Raw genomic sequence first — 16,738 nt, forward strand, 5'->3', positions numbered from 1 at the left:
ATTTTAGGCTTTTATTCATAAGACAGCTGAAGATATGAAAGGTGAGAGAGACCGGGGGAAGGACATGCAGCAAAGGGTCACAGGTTGGAGTTGAACCCACAGCCAGCTGACTTGTTTTTTGAAGGTAAAAAGTTACTATTACTATGACGCTATGTACTACTAAAAACATATTAGGACAAGCAACACAGGTAAATCTTCATAGTTTGTATGTTGAAACAGTATCTTTCACTTTTACAAAAAAAATGATCAATGAGTTTGAGAAACCATCTCGGGAAGCAAGGTTAGTTGAAGTTGCTGGAGTGTAAACTTCCTCAACCCAACAACTAGCCAAAAGGTGATGCTGATAAGTCTGATAAGTCTAAAATGTAACTCCATATAATAATGAAGTTAGCGATGCTCCTTAGCTATGAAAGTAAACATACGTTACTAATGTAAGCAGTGAGCCAGACATTTGACAAATAGAAAATATTAACATTTGATTCATGCTACTTGATCCTTTCTTTATTGCCTGTCTCCATTTTAAACGCTATGATGCCCTCAAGCATAACTGCTGGGGGCCCGATTATCTTGTATATAACGTATTATGACATATTGTGAGATATGCATAGAATCATGACAGAATTATTGCTAGCAAAAACTTAAAAAACTATTTATTAATTGCAAAATCAAAAGACTATCAGACTGTCAAAATATTAACAGTAAAAATCTGAATATATTGTGATTTAGAATACCCCAAAATACAATAAAGGCTTTGTAATGACTTCAACACCCTTTTGTCACAAGAAAATACTTGCTCATCTCCATTAACACGATCAGTTAAAAAAAAAAACATCTCAGTGGGACAATGTTGGGCTGGTGCTTTGTCACATCTGTGTAATAACACTGACTGTTTTGGCACTAATAGGAGACTGATGGAAGAGGGAAACGATGGTTTACAATAACGAATTTCTGCCCCTGTATCATGTCATTTCTTTAATCAGCCTTCTGCCAGCACACTCCTTAGACGATGATGCGTTGTTCTTTTATTTAAAGTTCTAACATTGATCACTGCAAATAAAAGCCGTATCACAAAGACATTAAATGCAGAACTATTCAGTGTAAGCCTTTATGTTCTCTCTCTTTTTTACCAGGCATAACATCCTGATGTGAGCTTCCTGCCACTTCCATTACTGCAGTGTAAGGTTGTAAGCACAGTCTAGTGATTTACACTATGAGATTACCTTGCTTAATAGATCTTTCACCACTTCTTAGATAGTGTCTTGGATAAATTAACAACTTGATAATTAACCCCCCCCCACACACACACACACACACACACACACACCTAGCATCTCTGGCCATACTACATGTGTTACCACTCAACAGTTATACAAAGTGACTCTTGGTGAGGTTAAATAGATTTGAATTGAGAACATTCTCTAAACTGGACTTATTACATTACATTAATGCACAATTGCACATGGGGACTAATGTGAGAAACTTTATGGCTTGTGCCCTCAGTACACAACTTGTAAATGCTTCTTCCTTGTCTACAGTCACTTCATTGCCACCTATCTAAATCTCTACAGACCACAAATAAAATGAAAGGTTTGCTTTGTAATGTCAAATTACTTTTCAATGCTGGCTGGAGAAGAGCAGTAAGTCAAACCAACATTGAGATCAAGGCAGAAGCCTGTCTGCATTTGTGTCAGTTTGTCTTTCTAAGTAATTCAAATGACATATAATAAAATGGGGATACTTGTCACCATGGCAATGCAGCATGAGTCACTGGGAGGTTCGTTATGGAGACAAAGGTCCGTGTTGAATGTATGATTGTGATAAGAGAGAGAAAGGGTCAGCCTAGATACAAGCACATATACAAGTAGTATAAAAAAATATACTTTATTATATAGGGAGAGTTTTATGTATTAGCATTATGAGCCTCTCCTTTCCATCATGCAATTCCACACACCAATCATTCTTCCTCTTTCAAAGGAAAAACCCTTTGAAGCCTAAAATTGCATTCTGTATCTCTAACTCTTTTTAGGTTAGTTATCGCTGGTACCATCCATATCTTTTTGTTGTTTTGTTGATTTGTTTTTTGTATTGTGACTGTTGCTACAGCAGTCTTCTCTGATGCAACTCCTGGTCTGGGGGTGAACCTTTTGATTCATGCAATTTAAACGCAACTTAATTCTGTTGGTCAGTGGGTCTGGGAGAGAGGGTTGGGGATGTTGTAGGGAATTTAAGGAGCACCATAAATTATACATTCATATTGCAAGACGGGACAAGGTCAATAATGCTTCAAAATGCATGGTTTTCCTTTGATGTTGGATAGCAATGGGAAGTAAATGCACAAAAAGATGCATCAATTTGATCTGCCTAGATCAGCTGGTGAGCTGAATCAGACCCACTTGTTATTACTGTTTTTACCATATGTCGTTATAACATATACCATTTACAATAATAGGGGCGTGAGTGACATTTTGAAGTGAAGGCCGGGGTGGGGTGGCAAATTTGGGGAGGGGTGTGACAGTTAATAGGGTAAGGTGGGCTGCATATGTACGGGGCCCAGATGTATATGCTACGCCACTGGTCCTTGATAACAAAATACACAGACGTAGGGTTTCAGCCCTAAATGGCATATGTTTCACCCACGCACAAGATAAAGGTCATTTTAACGTTCCCAACAAACTTTGCAGTTTCCCCCCTAGATCAGTTACCAAGTTGTTTACATTTTGACAGAGCTGGAATGCAGCAGTGAATCATTCTTTTACGTGTCCTCAAAATCTCCTCAGTGCACCTGAGACTTTACACCAAATAAATGGAGGAACAGAAGGAAATTGTTCTTTGGTCCTCCCCGCAGTTTCAAAATGCTCCCACAAAGTCTTTTTCTCTCTAAATAATCTGAATGCTGACTCCCCTGCCCACCCACAGTCTGCTGGCCAAGACCTGCTGGCCGCTTCACCCTGTTTTTATCTGTGGAAAAAAGTGCCTCCAGTTGGATGAATAGCTGCAATTTCTCAAGGATGTGAGGAGTGATTGGCTGTGAAAATGGGTTGCTTTTAAAATAATCAAAATGTTCAGTGTGGATAAAAGTAAAAAACAAACTAACTTCTACTTAATAAACTGTAATTTGTGAATTTAACAGAAACAAATAAGTGTCCCCTGTCCTCCCTGTTCACTTCAATTCACTTTTCTTCCCCATGTTTCTTCTACACCCTCTTTCCCTCTCCTTCCATCCCGTCCATCCTGGCAAACAGAGTGGGAGCAAAGGGTGAATTAATAAAGGAGTGAAAGTGGAGCACAACTCCCTGAGGTCCGCCTTTTCTGGGACGCTGACACAGAGAAACACACAGATACATGCACACGTGCACACGGACGTGCACATACCCACACACACAACATTACAATCTACATAAAGACTCTGACACACACATGCATTCTTCTCGTGCATTACTGGGGTGATGAGATGAGAAGAGGAGGAGTCAGAAAGAAAACAATCCATACATCCCATCATCTGCATGCCCCGAGTGGGAGGGACGTGAGGAGTGGAAGAGGTGAAGTGAAGAATGGAGAAGACTACGAAAGAAGGAGAAGGAAGAGTAGATGGGAGGGCGAGAGCCACGTGAGGGGGGATGCATGGAGAGTGTTGCCGAAGGCTGTGGAACTTACAATGGTGCCATACACCCTGTGATTCCACCTCTCATCTCATCTTTCCTTTCTTTTCCTCTGATCTCTCATGCCCCTTAATTTCCCCTTATTTTTCCTTTCTTCTCTTCTCTGTCATTTCCCTTTCTTTTAAATATCACAATGGGGTGAATATACATTGTTGTCTTGCATGTGGAATAAAAAACAGTTCTGTAATGATACATTGGTACATGAGATTATGAGTCCTCACTCCTGAAGGCAGCAAAGGGAAGTCATGCAGTGGTGGACAGCTGTTAACACTGCAACACTACAGAGTCTTGAATGACAAAACTATCAGCAAAACATGTGACAGCCTGAAGTGTTTAAAGATAAATGAAAACGAGAAAGCAATTGATATGAATGTGGTGCACCAAATCTGAGCCACTTTCCTGGATTAACCTTAAATGTGTCACGAAAGAAAGTCAGGAAGGGAGGTATTGTTTATTAATGGCTTACACTAATAAAACCTGTTAACAATTAATCCTCCTTTAGCAAGGAATCAAAAACCTCCCCCAGGAGTTTCACTGTAATCCAAAGTGTCGTAACGGGCACAGTTAGGCACTGGAGATCAAGCCTGCAAATACTCACTAGATTCCCTTACAGTTTTGCCAACCAGTGAGCTCCTTCAAATCCATCCATCTTCCCCCACTCTCTGTTTTCATCTCTTTTTCCCTACTATCTGCTGATAGAAACAAAGGCAGAAAAAGAGGAAGAAAGGAGCGAATGAATGATAACACCTTATTATGACAGGGTTACAAAATCTACTATAAGTTACAGTAATTAACTGCTCTACTGGCACAATGTAAGGCTTTGGTGACCAACTACATATCATGCTGGAGGCTCAATCGTACAGTGCAGATCTGTATGGATATAACAGATTTGACACAAGCCAAACTTGCCCTCAAGTGGTGAAAGAAGTCTTCAGATCTTAAAAGTAGCAATACCACCATGTAAAACTACTCTGTTACAAGTCCTGCATTCAAAACAGTATCAGCGTCAAAATCCATCTGTCATTAATCCACAATAATCCATCATGTATTACTTGATTTGGTTTGGATTAATAATGTGACTCTGCAAAGTAACTAAAGTAATCAGAAAAAGAGAAGTGTAACGTAGCAATTCATGGAAATATTCAAGTAAAGTACCTCAAAGTTGTACTAATTACATTCCATTGCTGGTGCCCTCTGAAATCTTGGTTATAAAGTAGCAAGCTCTAATTCCAGTGAAAAAGGCTAACATGTTGATTTGTTAAGATTAGAGCACCTGACCATGAAAAATTAAAAATCACGTCTCAAGAAAACACCAAAACATGTTATTTAGTAGTTCATTACAGAAAAGAGAAGTAGCCTAATGTTTGTGTCTACTCTGCGTGGAGGCAGAAACTGGAACAAGAAACTTCCAGTGCACCCATATGAATGTGATAGAGCACTGGAAGGCTGAAAGCTCACCATGCTACAAGGTAAAGGCTCAAAGATTCAGGAAAGATATTTAAAATCAAACGTTTGAGTCTGTTAAAAAAAATATATATCTTGATTCCAACATCATCATCTGGCGAGGGGTTATATCTTTTTATTGCCCTCTCTCTCCTGCACAATCATTAATTAAAGCAGCAACTAAATTGATGCAGAAAAAAGAAAAACACAAGCAGAGAGGGAGTAAAGCAATAAAATCAGTGAGGAGAAAGAATGCAAAAGAGAGAAATAGAGCAAAAAAGGAAAAAATTAGGAAAAAAAGTGAAAGAAGATTTAGAGCTAGAAACAGCAAGAGGAAGAAAGTAAGAGAGCCTCTTGCAGAAGCCCAGGGGGTATCCTGCTATCCCAGAATGCTTTGCTCTAACCTACTTTGGTATTTCTGTTTCTGTCTTTGTCTCTGCAGCGCTCTGAGTGGGCTAGCCACTCCATACGTACCAAATCGGACTGAGTTTTGTGCATGTATGTGCTCCTTGGATTTCTATCCTTCTGAGGACAAGCTTAATAGGAATACAAACATATTTGAGCCTGTATATGTCTGGGTCAGGGACCCCATGTCTGCACCTGACCTCACTATCCTTAAAGAGGTCAAGAAGAGGCCTTTTGTCTCTGCTTATGGGGGATATATAGACACATATTGTACCTACACACATGCGCACACACTTCTCCAAGTCATGGTATAAAAGCCTGCTCGGGTGTGTTTGTTTGTGTGGATTTGTTTGTATGTAACTATGTTATTGTAAATTGTTGTGTCTTTGAGTCAAAGCAACTATAATACATAGTTGTGTGTCTCTATGTGTGAGAGCAGCTATGGGTAAAATAGTGTTGCGTGTGCGTGCATGTGTGTGTGGGCTGGGTGGGCAGCCTGACGACCAGCTCAGCAACACTCTGTTACCATGGAAACTAATGAGCAGAGCAGGAAAGAGGCGCGTAATGAAGAGAGCAGAGGAAGTTGTATCTATCTGTCTCATATAGTGTACTCCATAACCGGCTATTAAATCGTTTCATCACATTTCACAAATCAGATGTGCTCAAATTATCAAAGGTCACTTTTGTAGAAACGTCTCTGAGACAGGGACGATTACTCAGCTAGCAAGGTAGTGGCTTGTTCATAACATAATACAAGCAATTAGAGCAGGAAATGTGTAGAAATCATATGTAATGTTCAAGGCCTTCCCTCTGATTAACACTCAAAATTATCCACTAGCATTCACTTAGTTCTAGTATAGATTATAGTTATACCGGGTTAGGGTAACTGGAGTCAAATTCCTTGTATGTGCACACATGCTTGGCCAATAAAGCTGATTGTGATTCCATGTTCAAGGGTGCTTCTATTTTCTTCTGAAAAAGAACATTGTCTTGGAATAAAGGAATTGTTGCATAAAAGAAACAGACTTTTCACTTAAAAAAAATGCACACTCGTAATGGCCACACTACTCATGACAACCTTTTCATTGTTCTATAATTGCAGGAATTCAAAAAAAGAAAAAGAAAAAAACATTGTATAAATCGTACGCCATTTTGGTTTAGATTTAAAGATCATATTAGGGATAGCAGTTCTGTATTGTTCTCATTATGTTTTGTTCTAACAATTCTAAAACCTTTTCCCTGTAGTCCAACTTTATTCGTATTATTATTTAATGTATATTGCATGTATGTATATTTTTCCAACTATTTCATTTATATTTATATTCTGTGCTTTGTGACTGATTTTGCTGCTGTAACACCGGAATTTCGAATTTTTCTTGGGATCTGTCTATCTATCTATCTATCTTATGATAAGATTTTATTGACTGACATCAATTCCCTCACTTCAGCTTGTAATCTTAACCACTATGTACCTGGACCTAATGTTTACACTACCCTTAGTGCGAGTGTAATTCTAAACCAAAAGCTAAAGCCTTTCAAATAAATCAGTGACCTAGTGGGGATGCAATGTTGGTCCCCATGAGAGCTGAGTCCACACAATGTAATTACAATGCACACACATGCATTTATAATCAATGTGATATTTAACACTAGAACCAGGGCTCCACCTGCTGTATGCACAGGATTACACACACATTACTTATTTCACTTTTGGGAAAATAACAGACTTAAATTAATTTCATCCACTCCAATCACTTAAGACGACTTACCCTAACCAGTGACCCAATAATTAATTGGAAATTGGACAACCGTCACCAATTAACGGGTGTTTAGTCTGAAATGTTTCACCAAAGGTAGCCTCAGTCTCAGAACACACACACACACACACACACACACACACACACACACACACACACACACACACACACACACACACACACACACACACACACACACACACACACACACACACACACACACACACACACACACACACACACCATCCATCCATCCATCCATCCATCCAACCATCCATGACTCATGTCTGTCCACACAAATCACTCACTGTTCCTTTCAGCTTCATGTTCAGAAGCTGTTTTGGTAACCTGTTTTAATCCGTGACCATTAACACCTAACTCCTACCTCACACACTTTACACACACACTGAGCTTTAAACACATCAGCAAGGAATTACACATATTTTCTTTCCTACCCACACCTGTTGCGTTGTTTGTGCTAAACAACTGGGAAAAGCTCCATTGACATTCTGACCAAAGGTAGCCCACGCCGCCTCACAACACCTTTTGTGTTTGCTGTTAAAACGCTAAGAACAAAAAAACCTCTGCAGAGAGCCTGAACTGAATCTATTCAGGATGTGCCACTGCATATAATCATTTGGCTCCAAAATGATGATGACTATAAAAAAGAATAATGTGGCAATGAAAACTAAACAAATGAAATGTATATTTATATATACTTTTTCTCACTAAACGTGTGTATTCTTCAGGTCTAGCCTTCCTAAGAAAACCCCAATAAAGCCAATTTCAAGATATTTTCAGCTGTGAGTGTTAGCTTGGCAAGTAGCGATCAGCTGGTAATTGTCATCCAGTAACATTAACAGTAATGTAATGTTATAACGTGTCAGCTATTTTGGCCTTGATCTGATGTACTGTATGTAATTCATCTCTTTAGGGACAAGCAAGGACTAGAGGTCCCTCTTTTGTCCATCAGACCATAGGAGGATCACGTGGACCACCCTCATGTCACTTGCGCCATCAAACTAAAGTACAGCGCCAGCACTGGGACTGTAACGTTCAGCTGGCAGTAACGTAACGGCCTCTGGTTCGGAGCCTGTAGAACTACAAACACAGGACCGCCTTTTAAAGAAAATTCTTTTAAATGCATTTAATGTTGTGTTATCTTTTGCATTGCACTTTGCATGACTGTAACGAGCAAATAATGCATAACGTTTGTCAGTGCATAAAAGAATAGAAGAATTGGATCTATTTAAATGGAAATTCTCTTGCATCTGCTTTCACCAGTAATTGTCACTGTATGATGACCATTTAAAACAGAAAATTATGATTTAAAAAAATGATTATTATAATGAAATTTATAATAAATATGATATCCACCTTGCTGGAGTAACGTTACAGGAATCATACAGTCAGACTATCACACATGGTGTGTGACTGTAACCGAATGTGTAAAACACATGGACACATGTACGTATGATGATAGCCTTTATAAAATGCTCAGTGCTAGAAGTTTTGATGATTAGGTAAGTTGCAAAAGTCTTATCTATGGGCCACAAGGATTTTCTCATAAAACAGTTGAGCATTACAATTACTACTCAAATGAACAGTAATCCATTAAAGGTCCCATGGCATTAAAATTTCACTTTGAGGTTTTTTAACATTAATATGAGTTCCCAAAGACTGCCTTTGTTCCCCCAGTGGCTAGAAATGGCGACAGATGGAAACCGAGCCCGGGGTATCCTGCTCTGCCTTTGAGAAAATTAAAGCTCAGATGAGCCGATCTGGTATACCATGAGGTCATAAGGGGCAAGGTTACTTCCCCTTTCTCCGCTTTGCCCGTCTAGAGAATTTGGCCTGCCCATTAGAGAGAGACATCATGGCATTCAAACTAGCAAAGTGGCCGTTGGTCAAGGCCACACCCCCAGCCTCCAGAAGACTCAGAAAGCTACAGACTCAGAAATGGCCCATACTAAGGAAAGCTCATTGTGGGACTGGCTCTAGGGGCTGGAATTCTGCACCAAGGCTGATATTTGGGAAAGAGACTTCAGATACAGTATTAGGGGACCACTAAGGTCTTTATAAAAGCATCCAGAGAGGACCATGTCATGGGACCTTTAACGTTGATCCTTTTTAAAGCAGAAACATAAAACGAACACAAAAGACAAGGGTCCAAAGAATAGAGAAAGAGAATGCATTAATTGAAAACATTGAATAGAGCGCAATAACAAAAAAGGATATTAAGATACTGTTTCGTTTACCAGCCAAAAGGCGGATGACACATCAGCATTGTTGCAATCGTCTTATCCTCGCGTGACACGGAGCAAATGCAAGCAACAATCAATAAAATCAATTCTTTTCTTCTTTTTTTAATTAAAATATCAAAACCGAAACAGGAATGTATTTGCATTTTTTTTATTGTGGAATTTATTGTGTGGACACAATAGAGCATTTCAGCCACATTAGTTGGCTGAAATGCTCTCCACGGGTGGAATTTACAAATTTACAGAAGAAGAAGAAGAAGAAGAAGGGGTGAAATGTTGTGATTGCCATTTCCGGTAAGTGCCCAACGGCTGTTTGTGACAACACACCCCTGTCAAAATGTACGCACTCTGCAAGTCAGTACATAGTTTACGAACTGTATTGCCTGTTGAAGCTCTAACAGAAGTGCACAGTTTGAGACACTCTATATATCTGTACAGTTCGCATGTTTCACCAAATTTGCCAAAATTTGTCATTCCACCATTATTCATCAGCAGCGAAGTAGCCTGCTGATCGTCAGGCCAAATAAATGATCAAACACAGTAAATGCTGAATGGAGCAGACAGCAGATGGTATTCTGAAAGATCACTGGGAAGTAAAAGTGGACAGACTGCCAAGGCATGCTGGTTTCCTCTCCTTTACCTCATGTTCTTCCTCTACTCCTCTTTGTCCTCCCCCTTTTTTCCTCTATTTCCCTTCATTCCAATGTGTTTTACAGCACTCCATGGAGTGACTTCACTTGAGGACACGAGACTTTGCACAGCTCCCTCTGGAGTTCCCTTCTGAGACACATTTGTGATTCTGGGCTATATAAGTTGACTCATATGCATACAAGCACGACTCTTTATAGTTATCCACATAAACTGGCCTTAACATGTAACAACCGCAGGCTGTCGTTCACTTGCAACCCCTAACCGCCTCATCTAATTGGCTAATAGAAGGCTCTTAGATGACTCAGTGACACACAAACATTTGCAATGAATGTTTTGTTAGCATTTACACAGATGTTTAACTAGTGAGAAGGAACGAGACAGAAAAACAAACAAACAAAGAAAACCAAAGACTTCACACACATTAGAGGCTTGTTTTAGATTGCTACTGTGAACAACTTTGGAGTCCCAGTCAGAGCCCGCTCTCTCCTGTGGATCTGTGTGTGTGTGTGTGTGTGTGTGTGCGTGTGCGTGTGTTTGTCCGTCCATGGGCTTCCTGTACGTGTGGGTGGACAGTGAGGCTGAGTTGTCATGTTGGCAGAAGAACATAACTGCATATTCATATCCAGCCTGAACACACAAACTCAATCAGGTGTACAAAAGTCCCTGTGAGATGTAAACAATATTAAAAAATAAATTAAAAAAATATAGTAAATAAAAACGCTAATGGTCATGCTGAGGAGAACAGCAGGAGACAGAAAAGACAGCGAGAGAGAGGTGAGGTAGACAGAGATGGAAAGAGGAAAGACACAATGGCAGACTAGAACGAGAGAGAGGAAGAGAATGAGTGGTAGGCAGGAGACTGTGTGGGTTGACTTTTTCTCTCTCGGGTGCTATGGTAACCTACCGAGCTGCAGCTAATCAGAGGAGGGGAGAAGAGGGGAGAGATGAAACAAGAGAGGAGAGGGAAGGAGATGAGTAAGAGGAGGGACAGAGAGGATTGAGCAAGAGAGAGGAGAGGAAGAAACAAGAGAGGACATGGAGGAGATGAGAAAGAGGAGTGACAACAGAGGAAGGAGCAAGAGAAAGGCGCGGAGGAAATAAGAGGAGCGAAGCTGAGAAAGAGGAGGGACAGGAGAGAAAGAAGAAAGAGAGAGGGGAGGATGAAACCAGAGAGGACATGGAGGAGATGAGAAAGAGGAGGGACAGGAGAGGAAGAAGCACGAGAGAAGAGAGGATGAAACAAGAGAGGACAGGGGAGGAGATGAGAAAGAGGAGGGACAAGAGAGGAAGGAGCAAGAGAGAGGAGGGGATGAAACAAAAGAGGAGAGGTAAGGAAAGGAAAGGAAAGGAGCAGACGAGAGAGGAAGTAACAAGTTTGAGAGAGAAGGGAAGAAGAGCAAAGTGGAGAAGAGGAGTGGAATGGAAAGGAGAGGAGAGAGGAGAAGAAGAGGAAGGAGGAAGTGAAGATATGAGAAGATAGAAAAGAGGAGATGAAATTAAAGGAGAAAGGCAGGAGTGGAAGGAGAGAAATTAAGAACAGAAGAGTAGAGCAGTGAGGCTTTCTGTAGGTTTACAAATCTCTTATCTGAAACTAAAAGATGACAGATATAGTTGTAAAAGCCTTTACGACTTGTTTAGAGCTCGTAGGATCATTCAGCACTGATTTATTTCCCAATCATAAAATGTCTAACTGCTTCAAGTAAAACAGAAACTCCAATCGTCAGTCAGTCGGTCCAGACTGAAATATCTCAACAACTATTGGAGGGAATATCATGAAATGTATTGCATAATGTCTGTACCTCTAAACTCTATTTATTTTTAGTGAGTTTTGTGTTTTTGTTGGCAAATATCAGACGCAGAGGCACACGTCCGATGGATTTCCACCCCTGCAGCTTTATTTTTAGATCTTTAGTGAAGTGTTTTGATGGCTTGTCCTATGGATTCAGCGTCTTTATTGTCTCCACTGTCAACGGGAGGAAGATGCATTTAAGTGATTGAACAATAAAGGATTTAGTCATTTAACCACCATTAAGTGAGTTTATTTCCTCCATTTACTAAGCCATGAACAGTGAGAACAGTCTCCTACTCTTGGTTACCCAATGCTAATATGCCCTCCAGGGATAATAAAGATACCTTGGACCATGGATTTCCATTCACTCTGATTTTTTTTTCTTCTGTACATAAAATCAAATACATTAAACTGTTTGTGGGCGGACTTCTTTTGTGTTTGTTGTTATGGCAGTTGATGCTTATCTACAAAGAAACTGCAAGGCCATAACCATTACAGTCCTTTGTTCCATAGCCTGTTGTGTTATGTACACTCTGGAGCACAGTTAGTGCTAAATGAATCACATCATGATTCCACTTCATGAAATGAGGTGAGCACTTCACTGATGGGGAGGCCCCATGTTTTTATACCTTTATATGGCAGAAACAGGTGCATACATATCACTAGTTTTGGAAAGTCACTAATTGTATTCCCTCAAATACTGTACTTAAGGAGAGTTTAAGGTACTTTACCTTACTGCACTTCCAGGGCATTGAACATTTTTTAACATTATTGTACTTACTTAAGTATCTTGGCTATGTGTACTTCCTCCACCACTTGAGATAATGGTGCCAATTGGTCCCAAAGTGTACAACCAAATAAAATTAACTAAAAAGATATTCAAGAAGAAAAAAAAAAAGAAAGAAATAGAAGAATGTGTGCGAGCGAGGGAGGGCAATATTGTGTCACTTGTAGGACAAATAGCTTTTGAGTTAGAGAGTTTCTTGTCTCTGAATTGTCAGAGCCAAACGCATTATGAAATCAAAAACACTTGAATTCTCAGTCCGATGAATGTAACAAGTCCTTATTCTGGACAACAACATTGAATCTGACAGACACTGGTTATTTGAAGCTGCAGGACAATCAGAGGCTTTCATTGTGGGCTGTTGTTAGTTGATAACAGATTACAATGCCTTCATGTTGTTCGATAATAGAAACCGTTCAAAGCTTGTCATCTGACTGAGTCGCTCTCTCCGACTCTCTTTTTCTGTGGTTATGTCATCATCATGCTGGTTCTTGATTTGTGACAGATCAAGTAAATATAATTCAACGTTGCCAATGTCAAAGCTTTGTTTCTCACATCAGTCAGTCTCTCTCTTTCTCTCTCTCTCTCTTCCCCTCTCGGCTCATTTCTCCCTGTTTAAAAATCCTGCTGAGAATGATGCAACCTTACAGTAACTATACAGAGTGACAAGTGAGAGAGCGAGCGAGAGAGAGAGAGAGAGAGAGAGAGAGACAGAGACAAAGACAGAGAGAGAGAGAGAGAAAGAGAGACAGAGAGAGAGAGAAACTTCAAAAGATGAGGTGTTCTGTTTGTATAAACTTGGATGAAGTAGATGGAATTTAAGTTGTCTGGTTTTAGAAAGAGTGTCTTTCTCTGTGTGTCTGTTTTTTGAACCTGTCTGTCTGCCTGTCTGTCTGTATATGTACGTAGGTCAGGGTGCCCCAGTTGTAACTGGACCTACTTTCATGTGATTGGCTCACACGTTTTCAGTTTTTCCGGCTGATTATACCTCTCTTAGGGCTTTACCTATGCTTGCAGTCTGCTGATGTAACCAACCTCCATAAAACAACCGCACATGTGTATAGTCTCGTGCTATAACAGGTTCAACAGCAGAGTCAGCTAAACTCAGGTTATAGCTTTGATGTCTTAGCCCGTTGAAGTCATAAAGCATCTGTTTTTGTTTCTAAAGTCAAGAGGGTCGTTTATCACCTACTGCTGTTTTGAAGGTATTTTGAGAATCAATAAATAGTCTTTAACCCATTTGGATACATCTAACCCCATTTCCTAATTCAAATAAAGATGGCAGCTCAACGTAACACCTCCCTTTGCCCTTTTTCACAGCAAACATTATTTAATAGCAGGATAAATCAAGAAGTTAATGACAACTGCCCATTAAGCCACAACAGTGTAAAACTGACCCCTGTAACCGAAGCAGCTAAATGGTTTTCCCTACAGTGACATGTCAACATGTCTTCTATGAAAAGGGCCTATTGTATGCTGAGATTTATTCATCGATATTAGTTATTTTAGTACAATTAATATTTGCTTGTACCATATCATATGTTTTACTACATAAGTGTTGTAGAAAAATATCTTTTTTAAAGATCACTAGCGATATGTCTCATACATGAGAGGCATAAACTATGGCCCCACAGTCCTGAGAAGAGCTCTTATCAGCCAAAAGTGAAAACACTTGTGTACCATTGATGTGTAGAGACTTTAATCAAGTTGTTCTCCGCACCAGAATCAAGGGCCTCCACACCAGGAAGAGCTAGTCCCTGACCTGTACTTTCAATCAGAGTAAAACCTTCCCAAAATGTTCCGTTCAGAAACCGTCAATCTTCAGTCAGTCCGTTATCCAAGAAATATCAGTTTGATTAACCCCTTTGTAATTACTGGGGATTTTGGACAGGTGGCAGGATATGATTAATGATGTTACTTGGTGGTTGGAGTGATGATTGTATTTGTAAGTCTGTGGGATGATATCAGCTGAAGTCAAAAAACATCAGTCATCACACTTCTTCCTCAGACAGATCAAATCAATCTTTCCCTTAACTAAGTAGTTCAGGCATTACAAACTGCTTCAGACTTTATTGACACGGGCCAGCGTGTTCAGTAAGCAAAAGTTGCCAGGCAACAAAAAAAAGTTTCAGCCTAAAGGCTGACTCTTGGGATGATATTGCTTAGCAACTACATTTGTTTGTAGGATGTTAAAACTGGACCTCACATTGCTTCATGAGTGTGATACAGTTGGGGCCACATGGGTGTCATTGTGGCCAAATTGCCTTTAAAAAGACTGCGTAACCTTGAAACCAGACAGGATCATCTGGACATACTGTAAGTATACATGCAGAGAGACAGTAACACCAGCTAGACACAGAATCAAAACCATCTGTCACTACCTGATGGGAGTTAAGTGCAGATTTGAGTCGTGCATGAGTCACTTTGCGATGAGTGCAGATGTGATTTATGCATGTGTCACTTTGCGAGAAGTAGCCTACAAGATGCTAACGAGAGAAATCTGTAATGTCAATACAGTAAAAACGGAACTACACAACAAAGTTTGTTCACTGCTGGCTAAAGTTAGAAATACAACAAAGGCTTTAAGTTGAACGGCGTTATGAGCAAACGCTAGCAATTGAACAATTATAGATATCCAAAATGTTTTTTTTTTATTGTTTTTAATGAGAAACGTTTAGGGTTTTAGGGATTTCACAAATTTCAGTATGACACGTAACGCAGTAAACCATTTAAATCTGAGCATGCACAACTCACATCTGCACTTGACTCACATCGGGGAGTGACACCATCCACCTCCTCCACAGGAATCTGTCTGCTCAGAGAGAATCCATGTCTCTATTCCACAGCAAGGGACACGTACCTTAACGGAGCCACACATCAGTTGAAAACACTACACTACACACATTATTTTCTGTGTCTGCTTGTTCCAGCATTGAAGCTTTTTTTTTTTTCCAATGGCTGCACCATCACATCTAAAGAATCTAGATGTATTGTGCAGTATACTTGTGTATTGTTTGATGTCTTGAAGTAAGACCGACATTTGTGACAGTTTTAAGTGGGTCTTTTTTAACGCAAAAGTAATCCAAAATCCAAAGATTAAGAAATGCCAGCAGGCTATTAGCTTAGTTTAACATAAAGATTGATTTTTATATTTTGGCTAGCCGTTTCCTCCTGCTTTCTGTCTTTAGCTAAGCTAATTGTCTCCTAGCTGAATCTTTATATTTAGCAGGCACACATTAAAGTTATCCATCTTCTCATTCTAATTATCAACGAGCATGGAGCAGTAGTGATGGCTAAAGTTGGGTTAAACCGTTAAACTAGGGGATTATTTCAAGTTCAAGTTAATTTATTTGTACCCAGAGGTAGATTTTGTTTACAGTAGAGTCCTCATGCACACATACAAACTAACAAAGAGGCACATAACACACATCAATCAACTTAAGACACTGTAAATTAAGAATTATCGAAAATTTAATATTGAACATGAGGAATGCATTATGTCAGTATGGGCCCTCACAAGTACAAACGTATGTGTGGGTGTATTGATGTGTGTATTGTGAATAACACGGCATATGTCCATTTAATCATAATTAGACAGTCCAGGTGTGAGTGCACTATTAATGCAGTATTGGTTACATTTGAAGAATGTTTAAGCCTGGTTTTACAACAAATCAGTTCAGCATAATATTACAATTGATTTTGACAATAATTACTGTTTAGCACCTCCTGTTGACACATTGCCACTGACAAACTGTCACTGATACACTGCCATCTTGCGATCGTACAGGCTGTGCTAAAACATGATTAATTTCCACGAAGCCTTTACCAGCCAAGAGAGATTTGAGGCTTACTAAGACTCAGGGAGTTAATCACTATGTTACTGTACACTTGGCTAGAAGAAGCTCTCAGCTTTGGGGCATCCCAGTGAATCCGTGGGCTAAGGTGAAAACCATGTACTTGTGATGTTGTGGGCTCAATCTGGCTCCTAT

General features: G+C 39.8%; 1 protein-coding gene across 3 annotated transcripts in view; it reads right to left on the reverse strand.

Moving 5' to 3' along the window:
- Positions 1–16,738, reverse strand: part of lrrc7 (leucine rich repeat containing 7) — a 108,582-nt gene that overhangs the window by 88,799 nt on the left and 3,045 nt on the right. The gene's annotated exons all lie outside the window — the stretch shown is intronic.

The sequence above is a fragment of the Etheostoma cragini genome, chromosome 9 (assembly GCF_013103735.1).
Source record: "Etheostoma cragini isolate CJK2018 chromosome 9, CSU_Ecrag_1.0, whole genome shotgun sequence".
Classification (NCBI taxonomy): domain Eukaryota; kingdom Metazoa; phylum Chordata; class Actinopteri; order Perciformes; family Percidae; genus Etheostoma; species Etheostoma cragini.